Raw genomic sequence first — 11,301 nt, 5'->3', positions numbered from 1 at the left:
AATCACACTTTGCTAACTGACAGAGAAAGAGAAAGAATCGTCAATGACTCTGGAGTGTCTCACCAGTGGGCCAATGTCCACCTGCACTTTCTTCGGTTCCCTCTGGAGGGGAGGGGTGGGGTGGTGATGTACTTTCTGATATCTCTTTTCCATCCTCCCATTTATGTACATTGCCAGAACTCATCAAACTCTGAGGATATTCAGTGTCAAACAGAGCCATGTATCCAAAGCACACATCTCACTGACTTGAAACTGTGCCTCAGAGAAACACAACAATCACCACCAACCACCACTCCCTTAAGTCTTTTCCTTAAGTAGAATTCGTATTCAAGCAGATGGCTGAAAAAGGAGTCCGATCTAAGAGGCCACCTGGCACCTGGGTGGCTCAGTCAGTTAAGCATCCGACTTCGGCTCAGGTCATGATCTTACGGTCTTTGGTCCTTGAGTTCGAGCCCCTCATCAGGCTCAGTGCTGACAGCTCGGGACCTGGAGCCTGCTTCAGATTCTGTGTCTCCCTCTCTCTCTGCCCTCCCCCACTTGCACTCTGTCTCTCTTGCTCTCAAAAAAATAAATAAACAAAAAAAAATAAAAAAAAATTTTTTTAATTTAAAAGGCCATTTAAAGATAGGTTTAGTAACTGACCTACGTGGAGGACCTTGTGGCTAAGGTCACATAGACATTATCCTCACAGAAATGGCTGAGCGCATTTGCTGGTTGCCCACAATGTGTGCGGCACACAAGACACCTTCTCCCAGCACAAACCATTATTTCCAGTGCTACTTGTCCTCCAACTTAGTATGAGCAAGAACATTTAACAGAGCCTTTCATCCTGATCTGCAAGAAGACAAGTAAATGGTCCTTGCCATTACGCTTTTCCCTAGCTCTAACAGCAAGTCCCCACAGAACTCCCAGAACAGAATTATGCAGAAAATTTTCAGCATTCCAAAGCAGGAGCAACACCTGTGTTAGATATCTCAAAAAAACCTGCTGTTTTTATTTATTTTTTTAAGTTTGTTTTTTAGAAAGAGAGAGACAGAGCACGAGCACAGGGTAGGGGAAGAGAGAGAAGAAGAGAGAGAGAATCCCAAGCAGGCTCCGCACTGTCAGCACGGAACCTGATCCGGGGCTCAAACTCACAAACTGTGAAATCATGACCTGAGCCAAAGTCAGACACTTAACCGACTAAGCCACAGGAGCCCCCCTCCTTTTTTTTTAAGTCTATTTATTTATTTTTGAGACACACAGAGAAAGTACTATGTTTAAGTATTGAGAAGGACCCAATTTATACTGAATGGATTTTGAGGAATTCTCATTATAAAACACATTAAAAGTAGCATAATGGGATCTGTATTACTAATATATCCTCTGTAATTAATTAATACTAATATATCCTCTGTAAATAAAGGCAAAGGTGTCATTTCCTATGATATCTATTCTAAGGTAAACAGGACAATTTTCTTCAGCCAGCAATTATTACACATCGGCTATGGGAGAGAGAACTAGGTATATGTTTAAAAGCCGGATCTCTTACTTAACCTATGTTTCAAAGGAAATCACTTGTTTGCTTGGTGGCCTACTTTTGCGCCTTACTGGATGCCATATCTGACCATAAGGAGGTTTGGGGAGGCTGAAATGTGCTTATGTTCATTCCTTTTTTCCACTTGGTTTCAGAAGGTGAGGTGTCCAGAGGATCACAGTCCTCCGATTTTGAGAAGACCTTGTCTGCTCTCTGAGACCTTTATCTGAAAAAAGAACCAGCAACCCTGGATTTTTGTTGAGAAAGGCCATGACCTCTTTCTTCTCAGCAATCATCATGCTGATTTTGTGTAAAAAAGCAACATTTGGAGTATTTCCACTGTAGGAACTACTAAAAATGTCTGCAATTATGGGGGCGCCTGGGTGACTCAGCTGGTTGAGCGTCCGACTTTGGCTCAGGTCACGATCTCATGGTTCATGGGTTTGAGTCCCGTGTCAGGCTCTGTGCTGACAGCTCAGAGCCTGGAGTCTGCTTCAGATCCTGTGTCTCCCTCTCTCTCTACCCCTCCCCTGCTTGTGCTCTCTCTCTCAAAAACAAATAAACATAAAAAAAATTTTTTTTAAATGTCTGAGATTATGTTTCCTATAAGCAAATGAAGCAGGCAATCCCTGGACCTAAAAAGTCTTTGAGGTATTTTTCACAGTGGTGAGGTTCTGAATACACATCTTCACACACTTTTTGGTGGCACAGAGAAAGTGTGACCAGGTAACTTCCCTGGCCTTCAGCATGCTGGACGGGAATCAGAATGTAAGTACTTGATGCCCTGTAGATACCGATTTCTTAGAACAAGGGAGTGGGGGGAGGGTCATTCACGGAGGACTCGCTGTGTTGGCTCCCTTCACCACAATCATAGAACTTGATTCTCATACCAAGCCCTGAGTTGTGGGCTCTTCCCTTTCAGGTGAGGAAAAGTCAGTGAAAGCCTTTATCCTTCTCATGACACTACTCTGCCTCCATAGCTCTCTCCAGTTTCAAATATGAAAAAAAAAAAATCGATCAATCATGCAACTTCAGTTAGCATTCCAAAAACTATGGTCAGGCTCGAGTAATCTATTCACAGACATGCTTCACAGAGAACATGTTCACTCTCACAGTTAAAGCTGATTATCAAAAACTAGCATACTTAGAGGTTTCCCCTATTTATAATAATCATTATAAATACAAGTTAAAAACCAATTACATCGACAATAGTGCTATAATTCTATGAGCCTGGCATAAGGTAGGAATTTAATAAATCATTTGAATGAATGAATTCATCTTTGGGTCTTTAATCTGGAAATACACCCAAACAGAATCTATGAGAAATCTAACATCTTATTCATTTTACACTAATAATTTAAAAAACCCTTACGATTGGCTATTAAATCTTTAGCAGGACAGTAATAATTATCATGAGACATACTTTAAAATTCACTCTAAAATTCTGCTTTAACTTGTTGCCTTAACATAAATATATCTGATGTATAAATTCACGAAAACCAACGTAACTACCTCACTTTCAACAGAAAAACAAATGCTTCAACTGTTAAAGAAGGGATTCTATCTATCCATACCTAAAACTATCTTAAGTGAGGAGTATTAACCTGTTGCCTTCATGCGCATGTGCAGTGGCTGAATTAACTGAACAGAAAGGAGCCGCCCGAAGAACTGATTTAGTGCATCCAGTGAGTAAACTGCAAACAGAAAGGGATTTACACACCATCACAATGCCCCCTGGGAGCTGTTCTGGTCCATCAGAACCCAAATCCAACTTTTCAGTGACACCTAAAAGTACAGATACCTAACAGACCTTGCATTGCTGACAAAGTAAACATTATATACCCTTTCAAAATCAGCTTATAAAATACAACAGGGATGTGATTGAGTTTTTAAAAACTAAGTGCTTGAAATATACCCTAACTTGCTTCTAGGTCTAAACAACCAGAAGACTTGACATTTGACACTAGGTTTCTACAGCATGGCGGTAAAATGACCCTTCATATCTCTGAGGGCCTCTCGACAAACAAAGCTGGTAAATAAAAGAAAACAAATGACAATAGAATCCAATTTCCTACCTGATCCTGACCGTCCGGGGGCCAATCTGCAACTCCCCCGCTGCAGCCTCAGTGAAAGCACACATTGCCAGCACTCACTTGTCCCTTTCTTGCTTTTGTTTCCTTTGAGAGCCATCCCTGAAACTTACCCAAGCTGAGAGGCAGATCCAGTACCTTTAAAAAAGTTAGCCATGATAAATCGCCATCTTCCTTACTGCTGAGTCTTTCCTTCTTTTGCACCAAGATTTCTTTCCACTAACCTGAGAGCAGAAACTTCCCTACGCTAAGATCTCAGATAATGGTCATGTTTAAAGACCAGCCCTGCTTGTCAAAGATTAGACAGCTGTCTGTAGCATACACTCCTCTTCACCATCACCAAGTAGGCCCGATAAATGCTAATACTCAGCATGACGCATCCAGAACTTTAAGCCCCAGTGATAGCTAAGCAGAAAGTATCACAAATTTACTGAAATTATCTGTGGCACAAAAGAAAGGAGAAGGAATTAATCAAAGTCTCTCTCTTAATGCAATGCTTGATTGAACTACCCCAATCCCTTTTTAAATAGGATACTGGTGGCAAGTGACCCTGACTGCATGCCCTAGTGAGATACACAAGGAACACTTGTTCCATTTTTTTCTTTTATGACCTCATTAAGGAGGATTTTGAAGATTGTTCCTGAATATGAGAACAAAGTGTCTTAAGACATCTCTGGCTTTTTATGTCTTTAGCCTTTTACTGCTGGGATGGCCTCTGGGTCTGTGTCTATAACTAGGTACACTCATGCTCACACTTACCTCCCCACCCAAAACAACAATCAAGCAAGGTGATCTGGGCGAAAACAGTCAAAGCCGCACACCTCTAAATGCAGAGACGTGCTACTTTCTCACACTGGAAAGTTTTGCCAAGACCAAGTTAGGATCCACTCTCTTTTTCCCTCCTCTCTGAGTTGTAGCTGCCATTAATTAGCTCTGGCGGCTGTTTCAAGGCTCTTATCGAGGGAGGGTGCAGACTGCCAAATCTGCTAGTGTGAAAATACTCCACCGCCAGGAACATTTTTCTGTTTGTTGATTCCACGCTTCAATCTAATATGGAAGATTATATTTTACTATCAGAAACAAACAGATTTATAACCGAAGACATTAAAGGCAAACAGGCAAAAAGCAAGCCAAGGACTGAGCCTAAATGTAGTATTTTTATTGACTTCTTAGAAACCAAATAACCTGGCATATTAGTGTGTGCATTCTGCAACAGACATTCAGCCCCATTGTACTACTTAGAAGAGAATAAAAAGAAACCCTACTGTTTGAAACCCAGCGGAACATCCCCACAACAGGGCACAACTGTTCCCTCATGCATGAATGGGAAGGAGATGAAAGAAAAGATGGACTTCTGAGGTACAGCAAAAAACAAAGACAACAAAAGTGCTGATCATGAGGGAATGACACAAGGCATTGCAGCAAAAAGGATGAGAGAAAGGAGCTTAGACAATGGTGAGGACAGCTAAGTGACACGTAGGAGAATTGAAAAATCTACAGAAGTGTCTTTTCTCTCCACCCTTGATGAAAAACAATTAAATGTTGGTACATCTGTCATAAAAAAAAAAGATCACTGAAACCTGTTACCATCATTATGTGCGGCAAACTTAACTACCCAAACTGTAACTCTCCAATTAAACATTGCCACCTCTGTCTCTGAAAGGAAAAGTTTTCATTTCTGTGACACTTTACAATAGGTGAATATGCTGTAACAAGTTATAAAGCCTGAGGGGTGCTTAAATGCGTGAACACATGTATGGGGACATGGATATGAAGGTTTAAAACACTCTAATGTAAAAGATGGGCTTAAGGAAACGTGTGTATCAACTCAGCTTTTGTTTACAAAATATTTTCCTCTTGACTCACATTATAATTATAGAGATATTTGCTCTAAATTTTGATTGGCTTTCAACTAGTAGCAGCTGGAAACATTGTGGCTTTAAGTTTCTTTGCTCTCAAACCGCACTGCCAAGAAGATATTGTTTGTAAACACTTAATACGAATGAAGGAAGTTCATGATTTAAGGCTACTCTTAAGCGAATGCAGTCATTTATATGTGATGGGAATAATTACCTTTTGATGTTTCTGTTTTTCTTAAACAGAGGTACACCTGTCCACACTTCACTAATGTTGAGCCCTGCTAATGAAGTGTTCAGTGAGAAAATCCCATCAACCAAATATATTAAAAAACCATGCAAAATCCCCACTAGATGTTTATTGCTCCGGAAGTCCACTGGCCTGGGAAAGTCACACTGTTTTAAAGTGAGCTCCTGGATGTTATTCCTTGCTTGATAACATGCAGCCCCTGACAAAACCCAAAAAAGCAGTTATTGACTCTGTCAGAATGCCTGATTAATGGATAAACGCTGTAATTGATTAGCAGAGAAGTGTGAATTAAAACAGGGCATGGCATCAATAACCAGCTTCTAACAAAGGTGGCTGACATAAGATGGAAAACAAGACCCCACAGCTATATCTCATCAAAGGCACGCTTTTCTTAAAAACAGTGGAGAGAAGGAGAACTAAACAGGCCCAGTGTCCTGTTCTCTGCAATTCTTCAATCTCTTCTCTTGGTAAGCATGCTGTATGGAGCCATCGGCAAACGGTACCAGCACTCACTCCTCAGTCCGCTTCTGTCCGCCTTTGGATATCAAGTACTGGAAGTCAGTTAAATGTTCCATTATTCCAGGACTACAGTGAAAGCACATAAGAAGTCCTGTTCTCTTTTCATTTTGTTTACTGGGAACTCTCTTATATCCTCATAGAAAAGCAAATTCTGCTTGTTCCAGTGCCCCTGGAGAGACAGGAGGTGTTATTCACTGGCACATTGCTTCCACCTGCTTCTGGAGGTGAACAATTCATTCATTCATTCACTGAGTCATTTGTTCAGTCAGTCAGTCAGTCAGTCATCCAGCATCTGGTATGGACTAGTTACTCTTCTGGGCTGAGGAGGACAAAGATGAATAGGTTTATGGCAGCCTAAGTTGATGCAGACCCCACTCCTTAAAATATACAGAAGCACTGGATAATATAAAGCAAAAAAAAAAAAAAAGTTTTTGAAGGTTAAGTGAGATTGAAAGAAAAAGGAAAGGGAAATCTCTAAGCGCTAAAACAGCAGGAATTCCAGAGTTGGACCTCCTCGAGCTGATGCTGAATCCACAGAGGGATAGGGTCCTGGAACAAGGGCTAGGGGCTGGAGTATCAACACCCAGCTGGGACAGAAGACACCAACTTGGGCTTGTGCAAGGTGAGGGACCCCTTAAACAGCTATCTAATCCGTGAACAAGGAACTAGAAGAACTCTGCCCACCAAAGAAATGGCAAAGTAGCCTGTGTGGGCACTGTGAAAATAAACAAAGCTTTGTGTAGGAGTCCTCTAAACTGTGAACCTAGGCTAAGAGCAAGTGCAGGCATTAAGTTAATACCACCTGGATGGGTTGGAAGTTACAAACAGAGAAATTACAATTAACTTGAGTTCAAGACCCTGAAACAACCGAGTCTTGGTTTGTAGAAGAAAAATGCAAAGTAGTGCTGCAAAAATGTATCCAAAATTCAGGGCACTTGGACTCCCAAAGTCAAAAATAATCCCTGCTGAAGAGGAGCTTACAATAAAGAGTCCCAATCATGTGAAGAAATAAACCAGCAGGTGGGACAGTGAGCAAGTACAATGTAAGGGTGAACAGGTACCTGGGAACTAGAAATAAATGAAAACCTAAGAAGGAGTCTGAAGTATACATTTGAAGTTATTAACATGACCCAAGAAGGAATAGTAAGCATTAAAAAAAAGGACAGTATTAAAAATTAAAATTAATTTGAAAGAGAATCAAATAGCATTTTAAAAATGTTTATTTATTTAGAGAGAACAAGAGAGAAAGTGCAAGCGGGGGTGGGACAGAGAGAGGGGGAGAGAGAAAATCCCAAGCAGGCTCTGTGTTGTCAGTGCAAGGCCCAAAATGGGGCTTAATCTCACAAACAGTAAGATCATGCATGACCTGAGCTGAAATCAAGAGTTGGACGCTTAACTGAGCCACCCAGGCACCCCCAAATAGCATTTTTAAAAAGAAAAAAATATAATTATGGAACTAAGTAAAACAGTAGATTAGCTGACAAAAGAATTACTAAACTATAGGATGGACGAAAGGAAACCATACAGAACACGGCACAGACAGTAGGTGACAGAAGTCATGAAGATAGGAAACAAAAAGGGCAAAATGAGACATTACAATAAATGTCTAAGAACAGAAAGAATGAAGATTCATGACTATACATTTTCAGAAGTGAAAGCAATATTTAAGTTCTCAGATTGAAGAAGCACAGTCATGAGCTGGATAAATAAACACAGATCAACACCTACACATATGGCAGTGAGCCTACAGAACACCTCATTAAGAAACACAACAACAACAACAAACCAAAAACAAAAACCCAGAAAAAATAATTACTCATGAAGAAAGAAAAATTTTGCTGTTCCCCAGTAGCAAAATAAACCCCCAAATAAAGGAACAATGTTTTCCAAGTATTGAAAGAAATAACATTTAGTCTTGAATTTATTAAGTTATCATTCAAAATTGGGGCAAAATAAATACATTTTCCAGACAAAGGCTGAAAGAAGTTGCTACTCTTGTACTTTTACTGAAGTGACCAAAGGTATATTTCATAATACAAGAGACTGAATCCTGAAGAAGGTAGTGGGATCCAAGAAACAACGATGAGCCAAGAGGTTGCAAACAGGTAACTATATCTAAAAGAGCCCTCACTATAGGGGCACCTGGGTGGCTCAATCAGTTAAGCATCTGACCTTGGCTCAGGTCATGATCTCACTGTTCATGAGTTCAAGCCCTATGTTGGGCTCTGTGCTGACAGCTTGGAGCCTTCTTCAGATTCTGTGTCTCACTGCTTATGCTTGTGCTCACTTGTGCTTTGTTTCTCTCAAAAATAAAAACCATTAAAAAAAAATTTTTTTAAGGGCCTTTACTATAAAAAGAACAGCAGCAGCAATAATAATGTCCTCTCATTTTAAACAAAGGACTTAAAACACAAGACAATTAGCAGGCTCTGAATAGACAGAGGACATGAAAGACTAGGAGACTATATCAGGGCTAAAATACATCAGAGCACTTTGTTCAGAAGGATATTAGAGATTTATCGGTTAACTTTAGACTTTGTTAAATCAAATATACACATTAGGGGTGCCTGAGTGGCTCAGTCGGTTAAACGTCCGACTTTGGCTGGGGTCATGATCTCGTGGTTTGTGGGTTCGAGCCCTGCATCCGGCTCTGTGCTGACAGCTGGGAGCCTGGAGCCTGCTTCGGATTCTGTGTGTGTGTATGTGTGTGTCTCTCTCTCTGTCCCTCCCCTGCTCATGCTCTGTCTCTCTCTCTCAGGTGAATAAATGTAAAAAAAACCAAAACAAAGTATATACATACATATATATTTTTTACATTAAAAAAAATTTTTTTAATGTTTATTCACTATTGAGAGACAGAGAGAGACAGAGCGTGAGCAGGGGAGGGGCAGAGAGAGAGGGAGACACAGAATCCGAAGAAGGCTCCAGGCTCCGAGCTGTCAGCACAGAGCCCAATGTGGGGCCGAACTCACAAACCATGAGATCATGACCCGAGCGTAAGTGAGATGCTTAACCGACTGAGCCAACCAGGCACCCCCCCCCAAAAAAAAAAAAAAAAATATATATATATATATATATATTTTAAAATATATACGTACACATTAAAATTATAAAAGTAATCACCAAAAGAAAAAACCAGAATATAAAACTTGAAAATCAATATAAAGAAACAAAAAAACAAAAATTGAAGGAATAAAGCTTAGTAAATCCAATTAAAAGCAGGAAATGAAGGAAAATAGACCCAACAGAATGGTACATAAAAATAGTAAAAGAGGGCGCCTGGCGGGATCAGTCAGTGGAGCATGCGACTCTTGATTTCAAGGTCATGAGTTCAAAGTCCCATGGTGGGTTTGGAGCCTACTTCTAATAAAAATAAATAAATAAATAAAATATTTGAAAAAAATAAAAGACAAAAATTTAGTAAGAATAGAGAGTGTTTGAAGAGGAAATAAGCACTAATGAATATACAAATATTTCTTCACTCAATAATTAGAGAATACACATTCTTTTAAAGTACACATGGAACATTTACAAAATGTGATGACTTACAAGGCCAGAAGAGAAGTATCAGGAAATACAAGCCAATCTTGTACAAACTGAATTCTCTCACCACAGTACAACGAAGTCTGAAGTCAGTAATTCCGAAAACTCAAACACATACTTTTAAATAATCCATGAATCAGAAAAATTATAATTAAAGGGAAATATTTAAAATATAGTAAAAATGAAACATTACATAACTAAGCCTGTAAAACACACCTAAGGTAGTTCTTAGGGGGAAATTTACAAGCTTAAATGAATGTATTAAAAAAGAAAGAGTAGGGGTGCCTGGGTGGCTCAGTCGGTTAAGTGTCCACTTCAGCTCAGGTCATGATCTCACAGTTCATGGGTTCGAGCCCCACGTTGGGCTCTTTGCTGACCACTCAGAGCCTGGAGCCTGTTTCAGATGGTGTGTCTCCCTCTCTCTCTCTGCCCCTCCCCTGTTCATGCTCTGTCTCAAGAATAAATAAACTGAAAGAAAGAAAGAAAGAAAGAAAGAAAGAAAGAAAGAAAGAAAGAAAGAAAGAAAGAAAGAAAAAAGAAAGAAAGTAAAAAAGGGGATGCCTGGGTGGCTCAGTCATTTAAGCATCCAACTCTTGATCTCAGCTCAGGTCATGATCTCACAGTTTGTGAGATTGAGCCTCACAGAGGGCTCTGCGCTGACAGCACAGAGCCTGCTTGGGATTTTTGTCTTTCTCTCTTTCTGCCCCTCCACCAATTGTGTGTGTGCGCTCATGCTCTCTCTCCTTCTCTCAGAATAAATAAACTTAAAAAAAAGAGAGAGAGAATAGGGGCCCACTGTAGCAGTGTGAAGGACGCCACAAATTCCATTTGGAGGTGCCTCTGAGTTTGTGGAGTAGACACCATGAGAAAAAGTCACCCGCCCAAGTTGAAAAAATTTATAGACAAGAAATAATCATTGAAATTAAATGGTGGCAAACATGTCCAGGAAATACTGTGGGAGTTCAATCCCTTTATGAATCTTGTGATAGATGAATGTGTGGAGATGGCAACTAGTGGGCAACAGAACAATACCAGAATGGTGATAATTCGAAGAAATACTATCATCATGTTAGAAACCTTGGCCTTGGAATGGAGTATAAACAATAGCTGTGTTCACCAGAAGAAATCAACTGTTTCCACGTGTCCCCTCTGCATAGCACCTGTTTTACTACAATATAAAAATCAGATCATGTGCATTTTCATACTGAACTTCTTTGTTAAATAAACTTTTGTAAATAGTCAAAATAAATAAAAAAGAAAGAGTAAAATATCAACGAGTTAGCTTTTCTACTCAGGAATTTTTTTTTTTTTTTTTTAAAGAGCAAAAGACTTAATTCAAAGAAAGTAGACAGGATAATAAAAATAAGAGTGAAAATTAATCAAAGATCACCAAAATAAAATACTGATACTTTGAAAAGATAAAATAAACAAACCTCTGTCAAGATCAAAATAAAGACGGCACAAGGGTGCCTAGGGGAGCTCAGTTGGTTAAGCATCTGACTCTTGGTTTTGCCTCAGGTCCTGATC

The 11,301-nt window shown here is 39.8% G+C and overlaps 1 pseudogene; it reads left to right on the top strand.

Annotated features, from left to right (window-relative positions):
* The first annotated feature begins 10,636 nt into the window (after positions 1–10,636).
* LOC124508703 (small nuclear ribonucleoprotein G-like) lies at positions 10,637–10,999 on the top strand (annotated as a pseudogene).
* The last annotated feature ends 302 nt before the right edge of the window (positions 11,000–11,301 follow it).

The sequence above is a fragment of the Lynx rufus genome, unplaced genomic scaffold (genome assembly GCF_022079265.1).
Source record: "Lynx rufus isolate CCGP_SWC_20201006 ecotype Redwood Valley unplaced genomic scaffold, mLynRuf1.p SCAF_1, whole genome shotgun sequence".
Taxonomy (NCBI): domain Eukaryota; kingdom Metazoa; phylum Chordata; class Mammalia; order Carnivora; family Felidae; genus Lynx; species Lynx rufus.
This window is presented reverse-complemented; position numbering and strand designations above follow the sequence as displayed.